The 11,129-nt window shown below is 35.4% G+C and overlaps 1 protein-coding gene across 4 annotated transcripts in view; it reads left to right on the top strand.

Annotated features, from left to right (window-relative positions):
- LOC106867670 (testis-specific serine/threonine-protein kinase 6) overlaps positions 1–11,129 on the top strand; it is a 59,998-nt gene that overhangs the window by 29,043 nt on the left and 19,826 nt on the right. For all 4 annotated transcript variants that reach the window (XM_089365390.1, XM_089365248.1, XM_089365312.1 and 1 more), the window contains one exon: positions 7,218–7,393. The gene's annotated coding sequence lies outside the window, so the exon portion shown is untranslated. The remainder of the gene's footprint in view (positions 1–7,217; positions 7,394–11,129) is intronic.

Raw genomic sequence — 11,129 nt, 5'->3', positions numbered from 1 at the left:
TTCTCCTCAGTCATCATCTGAACGCGCGCTCTGCACATCTTTACTTCACATAGCCATACTTTTCTTGATTTATCTGCACTCTGTCTGTGAAAATTATATACGCAGTTGTTATCATCCACAAGCTTATTAGCTCCTCGTTGATATTTTATATAATATGGCACTGTGAGGGCTAAAGAAAATTTTATAACAGTTGAAAAGTTGACAAGTACAAAACCGACTTGATAAGTACAAACTATAGAAAGAAAAAAATTTCGTTGAAAAGTTATGATGACCGTTTGTGAGTTGTTTGCTGGACAAACAGTAACTAGCATGAAATTTAAAGGATGCTAGTCAATAGTTAGAGAGTTTAAACGATCATTGTTACGCTTATAAACTAAAAACTTGGCTATTTACTTTTTTAATAACTATCATTCAGTGGGTTATTTTTTTAAGTGAAAATATTTACACCTGTTATGAGTTGTCCGATATGAGTTTTCCGGGAATGAGTTGTCCTGGTATCAGTTGACCTAGAACCATATACATACATACAAACATACATACATACAAACATACATACATACATACATACACACACACACACACACACACACACACACACACACACACACACACACACACACAAGCACACAGACCACACAACAAAGCAGTACTACTTACACTAACAAAAAACTTTATACTCTCTACTAATACTCCTCTGCAACCGGGAGAAACTTTGGAACGCGGAACAAGACTTTTTTCAGGCCCCACGAAACTTAACCACCATAATATAACTACAAGCCACCAACATGATAATAAAAAAACACGTCAACACTATTATTTCCATTACTATAACCACCATAACCAAAACTAACACCGCCAACAACAACTATTACAAGACCTATCAACATTACTCCCACCAGCACTATCAGCAATAACACCAAGAACACTATCAACAGTGCTGGCTCTACCACCAGGACAACCAACAGTCCCACCTCTACCACCTTTTTCATTTCCACAATCACCACTACCAACAACATCAGAGTATCACTAGCACTAACACCAGCAATACAAACAAGATGTGAATGTAAAAATTCTGCTATTTTGCAGCCATGCTTCATAAAGAACAAGAAAGTATGTTTGTTGTATCTTAGTATTTTCATTTTTTTTTTTACAACTGAATATTCCTTTCATCTCTTTAAGCTTGAGAGTCTATAGAGAATATGCATGTGTTTCTATATGCATACTCTTGTGTGTGAGTTACATGTGTATGTATGTATGTATGTATGTATGTATGTATGTATGTGTGTGTGTGTGCATGTATGTATGTATGTGTGTATGCATGTATGTATGTATGTGTGTATATATATATATATATATATATATATACATATATATATATATATATATATATATATATAGATATATATATATATATATATATATATATATATACAGAGAAAGAAAGAGAGAGTGTGGGGGTAGTGAGGGCATAACTGCTCTCTACTCTTCGTATATATCCAAGTCGTGTCTGGCTGGAGTCAAAGTACAGTAATACTGTACTGGTGATAGCTATCGGTGCAGAAACTCGTATTCACAGCAATCCTTTTGTGTCTATTCTTTAATGGTGCGTTTATACAGAATTCTTAATTCTTTGAAGTCGGCTGAAATCGTTTCTAGGTGTTTGCTTTCTCCTGAAGTGAAAATAATGCCAATAAATCAAGAATTTATCTTGAACAGTATTCCAGTATGCGAGTTTACCACTCTCCGTGTTTGCTGTTCAAATTAATAGGGTAGAAATTCAGAGTATTTCCAGTGCAGCAGTTAATTCGAACTCTTGGCTACCTGTACCCTTCTATTGGAGTCTCTAGGAAGATTGAAATTCCACTAGTGTAGAAAATCTAGGAACATCGCCGGTAAATCCAGTGTGTAAGTCTTACGAAAAGTAATATACTCCAAATAAGAAGACGAAAAAGAATTTAGTATATTTTTATTAGTTACGGCTGTTTCGGTATTCCGTTTATAATATCATTGCTTGTGCCACCTTTTGATGCAAGTCTGATAAAGTACCACGACAATGTAATCAACCGCAAATACTACGTAACTTTTCACATGAAATCATTTAAATGAATGACCGTAAAAACGGAGTGGTATCGAAACACAATTATAACTAGTAATAAGGATATGTTAAACTTTTTCTCGTCTTCTTATTTGTATATATGTATGTATGTATGCATGCATAAATACATACATACATATATGCATATATATATATATATATATATATATATATATATATATATATATATATATATATATAATTCAATATCAGCTACCTCTGATAAGCGCAAGGTTACATAATTGGATTGTTATCTAACACTCCGATGAGTTCCTAGCGAGAAACCGATTGATAAGATTGGCCGTAATGGATATATAATACTGTACACTTCGGTATATATATATATATATATATATATATATATATATATATATATATATAAACTAACAACACACAAATTCGCAGGTAGTATGGAGCTGAATATTTACAGTTTAAAATTACTAAAAAAATGGTTAGAGATAATCTACGTGTTATGAAACCGGAAATGACTCTTTAGTCTACCAAGGATTTACAAATTTTTCCACATAGACAATAAAATATATATATTATTCGAAATCTTCCTTAAAACAAAGATTTTGTTTTTAAATGAGAAACAAAGTTCCATCAATAGAATTTAAATAATAACAGTGGAGGGTAATACATTGAATTTTAGAATAGCATTGGATATTTTCGCTGTTCTGTCAACTTATTTGATTTGCACAAAACGAGTGAAATAGAGATGATGTCTTTGGTTGAAAACTCCAGCTTTTTTTAAACTATTACTTTAACATTTATTAACAAACCAAATTCATAAATTATTATAAGTGCAAATGTAAAAGCGTTGATGTCCAATGTACAATGTGATATATTTGCATGTGAATATGCATTTTCGTGTTAATATGTGTTAAGCTGGGTGTTAAGCTGGGAACATGTGTTAAGCATAGAACAGCTTTCAGTTGTTCGGTATTTTTATAACATAAATAGCAGGTATCAAAACTATTCACTAAAAAAAAAAAAAGAAAAAGGGGCGAGATATGGGGTATGAATAATAAGGATAATAAGATATCTATAGATAAATAAATAAATAAATGTATAAATAGAAATAAATAAATAAAAGAATACATAAATACATTTACAAACATTTTGCGAAACGGGTTTTTCATATCACGTTCCTCCTGAAAGTAAAGTAGCCGTGACTGAGGTATTGTGTTACAATTGTTATAATTCACTTAACTCTGTACTATTTTTGCTGGCTGATTGTATTACAGCTATTCTTCGAAGTACTTTAAACCACGCAATATACATGTGTAACAAAAAAAAAAGTACTGTTTCTCACCTAACGTGTTACATTAATAACGATCTGTGCTAGACAGACTCGTTGATTAAGTAATTACTTTTGGTGTTGTGGTGATAAAAATCACCGAAACATAGCAGGTTTGAGCAATGTATTAGCATGGCCGTTAAACATCGCTTAAAAAAATTATCTTTATTTGCGAAGAATTCTTTCTACTTTAGACACAAGACTTGAAATTTTGGAGGGGGAATTTAGTCGATAATATCAACCCACAGCTCAACTGGTACTTATTTTTTCGGCCCCCGAAAGGCAAAATTGACGACGGAATTTGTACTCAGAAGAAATGCCTCTAAGCATTTTGTTTAGCATGCAAACGACTAGTAATCCCGCCGCTCTAGTAATAATTCTTTCTACTATAGGCACAAGACTTGAAATTTGGGTGGGGGGGGGAGTTGTGGAGGGGGGGATAGTCGATTTCATCGACCCCAGTGATCAACTGGTAATTATTTCATCGACCCCCGAAAGCTGAAAGGCAATGATGACCTCGGCGAAATTTGAACGTAAAGACGGACGAAATGCCACAATACATTTTATCGGGCCCGCTTACGATTCAGCCGTGTTACTTTTATTTGATGTTTTAAATTTGTTTTTGCGAATAATGAAATAATACAGTTCTGAAAGCGTTAGCGAGTAAAGTAAAAAAAAAAAAAGAAAAAAACCCGCAATTCCAATAAGAAATATAATTAACAATTTATTAACTATTAAGTAATTGCAAATTTAGTAAAACAGCAGAATCTGAGAAAAACAAAAAGCAAAAACAAAACAAAAAAAAAAAAATAAATAAAACTGATATTCTACGACTGGAAAATACAATCTCAAATTAAATTAGCCAGAAGGCTTATGACTGGTGCAATATTTCATTTCTACCCAGGCTTCAGAGTTTTTCATTATTCTCCAATTTAACTTGCTCACTGACATCGTTTCCTCACGCGTTCTTCTTACCTTACAACAAGAACAAGAACAACAACAACAACAACAACAACAACAACTACTACTACTACTACTACTACTACTACTACTACTACTACTACTACATATACACCAGCGTACGCGCGCACATGTGGATCACAGTCGATTTCAACGATGGTACAATCAGCGCGACACAAAGTGTAACAAGGTGGAGCGTTCGAACAAGTCATTTTATATGACAGGCTTCCAAACAGTTTCTGCCTAACAAGTCTTTTTCTCACAAAGCCTGAATCAACACCTGAGACTATAGCAAATGACAATTGCTCAAACTGTAGGATCGAACCCGGGACCTCGTGATTGCAAAGTGCGAACTCCTTAACCATCAGGCATGTCGCATCCGATATATATATATATATGAAAGGTGAGCTGGCAGAATCGTTAGCACGCTGAGCAAGATGCTTTCGTCCGTCTTTACGTTCTGAATTCAAATTCCGCCGATGTCGACTTTACCTTTCATCCTTTTGGAGTCGATTAAAATAAGTACCAATTGAGCAATGGAGTCGATGTGATCGACTTGCCCCTCCCCCAAAATTCCTGGACTTGTTCCAAAATTTGAAACAGACGCAGGCTGTGTGGTAAGAAGGTTGCTTCCCAACCACATGGTTCTGGGTTCAGTCTCATAGCGTGTTACCTTGGGCAAGTGTTTTCTACTATAACCTCGGGCCGACCAAAGCCTTGTAAATGGATTTGGTAGACGGACACCGAAAAAAAGCCGTCGTTTATATATATATATATATATATATATATATATATATATATATATATATATGATGTATATATTTGTGTGTGTGTGTGTCTGTCCCCCACCATCGCTTGACAACTGATGTTGGTGTGTTTACGTCCCCGTGACTTAACGGTTCTGCAAAAGCGACCGATAGAAAAAGCACCAGGCTTACAAAGAACAAGTCCTGTAGTCGATTTGTTCGATTAAAGGCGGTGCTCCAGCATGGCCGCAGTCAAATGACTGAAACAAGTCAAAGAAATGAAATATATATATCTACTATATATGTGGAAAATCGGTGCCTGTTTGTTTGTGGCGTTGTTATCTAACTCCTCCTACATCGTTTTATTGATTTTGATGAAACTTGACATGTGAGTAGAACTCATGTCTGCAAACCTTGTGACAAACTTAGATTGTTGAAAAAAATCGATAATATGGCCTCGGGAAGGGACCTTTATATCTACCTCATATAACTAACTTTTTTAAACACCCAAGGGAAATAACCCATAGCATCTGCACAATATATTTTTAAACACTCAAGGGAAATAACCCATTTCATTGTTTATGTTCGATTACTTTGAATATTGATTTTTGTGTGTCCAATTTCTAATTTTTGCAGACAATATCCCGTTTTTACTTTAGTTGACACGTGAGTAGAACTCATGTCTGGAAACCTCGTAACATACTTAGATTGTTGAAAAAGATCGATAATAGGGTCCATCCAATGAATCCTCCTATCTACTACATATTACTAATATTTTATTTAAACAAGTCAAGGGAAATAACCCATACCACTTGCAGATTTTAGCGAAGCGATCACTATTGAATTCTCACGATCAGCTGACCTAATTCTGCATTTCACTACTCAGTTTCGAACTGCAAAATATTATTATTGTACTTCCTTAATTTGAATCTCTTCATTCATACATTTCTATACATACATACTTTTTTGAATGCTCATTACTCCGATAATTCTGCATTTTTACAGTTACACTTTCTCCATGACAGTAGATAAGTTTTTATTTTCCACAACGTATTTGTAGTGGCTTCATGCAGGCATAGCGTGGATTCGAACCTCGATTGCCAAATTTCACTTAACACTTCAACAGCGCTTTTCTCACGGTAAAACAATAGTTCTGTGAACGACAACCTCTCTTACCAACCTCCGAAAACCTTTCTCGTCAACCTCCAACAATCCCTCCCTCCTCCAGCTGACAGTTTTTGTACTTTTTCGTGATGGAAAATACATCTTCTGTGGCAGTTATAACGAAATTGCTTTCTTATATCAGAGTAATAAGGCGTTTCAATAGAACATCTTTATCCCCGGGAATTACCGGGTACACCAGCTGGCATATATATATATATATATATATATATATATATATATATATATATATATATATATATATATATATATATATATATATATATATATATATATATATATATATATATAAATTAAGTACCATTTGTGTACTGGGTCGATCTAATCGACTGACCCCCTCCACCAAAATTTCGGACCTTGTGCCTAGAGTATTATTTTTATCGCTTAGGAAGGACGAATAGTGTACTTGACTCTTTTTAGCGCCTCTGAGTGTTGTAAAGGAAAAGAGGAAGGTTTCCTCAAATGGGTGACCTGGTCCTAATGCTGGCTTCTGACTGGAATCTGCTTAAGGATTTAAACTCAGATGCCAGGAGTCGGAACAAATATTGCAAGCATCCCGTCTAGGGCTCCGACCCTTCTGCCAATTTACCCCTATTCGGCGGAGGGCCAAATTTCCTTCAAGTTTTTAGTCAAGGAACTGGAATATACTGAATTCAAACCCCACCGGTGTTGATGTTGCTTTTCATCTTACCATAAAATACGATCCGGTAATATTTTAAGGTGTAGACTCTATTGTCTATAATCGCTCTGTGCAAAGTTTAGCGTTGCTTTAGGTAGGAAAAATGTAATTTACAACTAACACATAAAATCGGTATTATGACCAGGCATTTTAAATTGATTATTCTGAGATGCCAACTCCATTAAACATATTTCTGTCATAATCTCTGGAATGATCTTTCTCTTCTTACATTTTCTTCTTTGTTTTTTCTTTTAGAATAACTCCCACTTTTGAGACGAACCGATTTACCAAAGCGTGTGTGCTATTGAGGCGTTAACACTAGAAAGCAGTGCTTTCAACAGAAGATAAAATCTTGTATAGGCTTTTTTAAAGCGCTTTCTTCGTAATATTCACGTGTGACTGAAAGTAGTCCACGAGGTACAGTTACAGCGGTAGGTATGGTGAAAAATAGCGTAAGAAAACAGCTTTTTATGCTACATTTTCTTTTCTTTTTTTTTTTTTTTTTTTTTGCTAAGAGTAGTTCTTAAAACGACGCTGCAAATTCAGCCAAAAAACAAATTATGTTACAAGTGAGCGTGTGTGTATGTGTGTGTGTGTGTGTGTGTGTGTACCTACGTGTCTGTACGTATTTTCACAGGTTCGGCCTAGAGTGTTAGTTACTCAGGTAATTTCCCCATGGAACCCTGATGTATATTTGGAATCTGCAAAAACAAAAATAAAAGCATAATTGTTTGAAATAGATGCAGTAAACATCTGGATGTGGAATGGTCCATATAGAGAAACGTGTTGCTAACAACAGTTCAGGAACGCAAATCTTTTTAAAGAAAAAAACTGTTCGACGGAAAAAAAAAAAAAATTTGGCCCTCTTTTCTCCAACCTGCAAGACATTTATTATTCACGACTACACTTTTGTACTCTACGCACTGCTCGTAACATTAACCTTTTTGTGACTATATTTCTTTTGAAATACATTGCCTTCATTTCAATTTATTCTTAAAATAATTAAAAATGTAATAATGTAACATCTGTCCTTATTAACCTGGTGTTCGGAACATAAATTAACATGAAATTTTAATGCAAAGTTTTAATTTGAATCTCTTTGAAACAGGAAGTTGAATCAGGGGAGATCTCCCGCAGGATTAAAGAGTGAAATTCTCCTCTCTTTCCTCTTTGCCTGCTCGGGTGCTACACTAGATAATTCCCTGTATGCAGTCTCTTGATAAAAATTAGCCGACTGATTTGTTAACAACTTTTACGTCCTTCAATATTTTAAGCGTCCTGGAGGAGAAAATGATTTGAAAGTCGCTTAGACCAATCACTAGCGTATCGAAAGTGCGTGCCGCCCGGGGCGGCCCTTCCGTTTGTCGGAGGAGCAGTAATAAGAGTACAGAGCAGTAATAAAAAAATAAGATGATAAAGGAATAAACAGTTGAAGCTACAGTTGAGTGCTCAAGCACTCAACCATGATTTCACTGCACCTTAACTCACAGCAGAAACAGCTGTAAGCTAATGAAATTCACAGGATAATCGTTTATTCCTTTATCATCTTATATATATATATATGTAAGAACGACCGTGCGAACCAAAAGGAGAAATGGTGACGAATGGAAAACTGGCTCCTTTTTTATAACGCGTCACACGGTCGACACAAAAATATAATATGATAAATATGTTATAATTCTATAACATAGAGAACTAAGAAATTTGCCAGTAAGATACAAGATAGGAACGCAACCGATGAAGATGTATAACAGTAAGATTTATTGTAGCATTAAACTGTATGTCTGTGTGTGTGTGTGAATGCGACATAATAAAACACAATATAAGACTGGCCGTCATGTAAACAAAAGATTGTGTGCGAGTAATACATGTATGTGAATGCGAGAGATACATAGTATTGATAAGAGTCAGTAACACGTATAAGAATTTACCAGTTCTTAGTTAGAGTACACAGTGGTTAGTGTCTGTATATAAGAAGTTAAGGCGTTAAGGCAGAGCGGTCACTCGTCGTGATGTTAGGGCTTCAATGCCGGGCTGGGTTCTTGAATACAGATGTTCTTCGCAGGCTGAATTCTGGCTGTTGGTTTCGTGGTGAGCAAATCACACAAACAGGGTCGAGAAGCTGCGGTAGTTGTTTGGTTAGCTGTTGGTAGCTTGTGTACGTGTAGAGTCATGTTGACGCTGGCGGCGATGCTGGTAGTCGTAGTTGAACGATGGTGTGGATGTTGTCGCTGGACTGGCTGATTGGTGGTATACTGGCTGGCTGTGTTACGCGTGTGTGTGGTCAAACGACCAGATCTAAGATCTGAGCCGCGACGAATTGGAGGGTATAATTTAGTCTATTTATAGTAAAATAGGGGCTCCAGGAAAGCATCAGAAGAACACTCTCACGTGACCTTATTAGGGGCTACGGTTGGTCGATTTGCGTCCTGGCGGGAACAGAGTGGAGACAATTGCTGCCTAAATAATAGTCAGTCAGGTGATGACAGGGAAAGCGTTGTTTTCTACTACGCTCGCGTTTGTTTGTATATAATGGCGATAGAGGTAGTTTCACTACATATATATATATATATATATGCATGTATGGAAAAGCGTGCACAATGGAACAAGAAAATGGTCAAGTAAAAATGTACTTCGAAGCTCACTTAAGAATCTAGATCATGCAGATGGATAGTAATAGAGAAGTATTGAAAGAGTTTATCGCAAGAAATTGTAATTGCTAATAGGAACAGACATTTTTCCTAGTGAAACTGTTTTTGCGTAAGTAACGATCTCGTGTATTGTTGGGTAAATGGCATGAGAAGTGTGAAGATAACAGCATTTGTGTGCCAACCGGAAAAAACTACTACTGTGATATATACGCGGCACATTTTATGTAAATTTCCGATTGTATTGACGTCTCCTTCCAATTCCGGGTGATTCAGTTAGATAACTTGAGACACTAACATCTCTAAAGTCGATCCTGTTTTATGTTCGTACGTGCACATGTATATATGTATATTTACATACTTATGCTGCAGATATGTATGTATGTATGTATGTATGTATATATGGTATGAATGTAAGTTCTGTGAAAGCATATATGTGCGTGTTTAGAAGTTTTGATAGCAGTGACGTAAGATGAACTTAAAGACAGTAAGAAATTTTAAGAAGAATGAACACAGATATTTATTAATCTTCTACTCGTAATTTCAGTTATCTTGGTAACCACGAAATTAGCTTATGTCAAAATTTGCTAATGAACACATCGAAACCTAACGAATCTCTCCATAATGAAAAGTATGAAGATCAGAGAATGTACTAATGAAATACCAAGACTCGTTTTAAAACAATTAATTAAATTGTACTAAAAACATATATGTTTTAATTTAATTTTTTCCTTCATTCATTAATCGATCGTTAGTAGTAACATTATTTTTAAAAAATTATTTTCATATTTGAAGAAAGACAAAGACAATACAAAAGCCAATGGCTAAGAAAATATTGCTGTTTAGCCTCAAGTCAATCTTGATTGAGCAAAACGACGATGAAAAGCGTTCCAGTTATGGCCATCCCGACTTTTTCTGTCATAGTATATATGAGAATATATTATCCAGTGTGTACTCATAACAATAGTTTGGCCCCAGCTGTTATTTTAATCCATCACCAATCTTAATGCAGCAGGCGAATGTCGAAAGATATCTAAGTAGTGACTACCGTTTTTTCTTAACATTCTGTATCAGTTTTAAGACGGTGTGGTGTTATTTTAAAAGATATTTGAATTGTTCTTTCTAGCAAGTCAAGAATCGTATAGAATCTCCTCCGTTAGCTCGTAAGAAAGGACCAGTAATATGTATATATAATCGCATTCTATGAATATGAGATGTTTTGTTTTTTGAAAATATATAAATGCGACATGGTGCGTAACTCGGTGATCAAGAAGTCTCTCCGGGTCACTACGCTATTCTTTTCGCATTGAGCGGTCACAATTCTGGTACTACGGACATGTGATTAGAATGCCACGGGAAAAGATCACAAGACAGATTCTTGAAGCTGAGCTAACCGACAGCAGACTTGGAATAGACCACGAGAGAGATCGTTGGATAATATCCGTAACCTTAATTGGTTATGCTTGAGAATCTAGCAATAAAGTTTAATGATGCTCCACTATGGAGGAGGTACCTGAGA

This window comes from Octopus bimaculoides, chromosome 1, assembly GCF_046866305.1.
Source record: "Octopus bimaculoides isolate indiv1 chromosome 1, ASM4686630v1, whole genome shotgun sequence".
NCBI classification, from domain to species: Eukaryota; Metazoa; Mollusca; class Cephalopoda; order Octopoda; family Octopodidae; genus Octopus; species Octopus bimaculoides.
The sequence above is the reverse complement of the archived record's forward strand: the minus strand, read 5'-3'. Positions and strand labels throughout refer to the sequence as shown.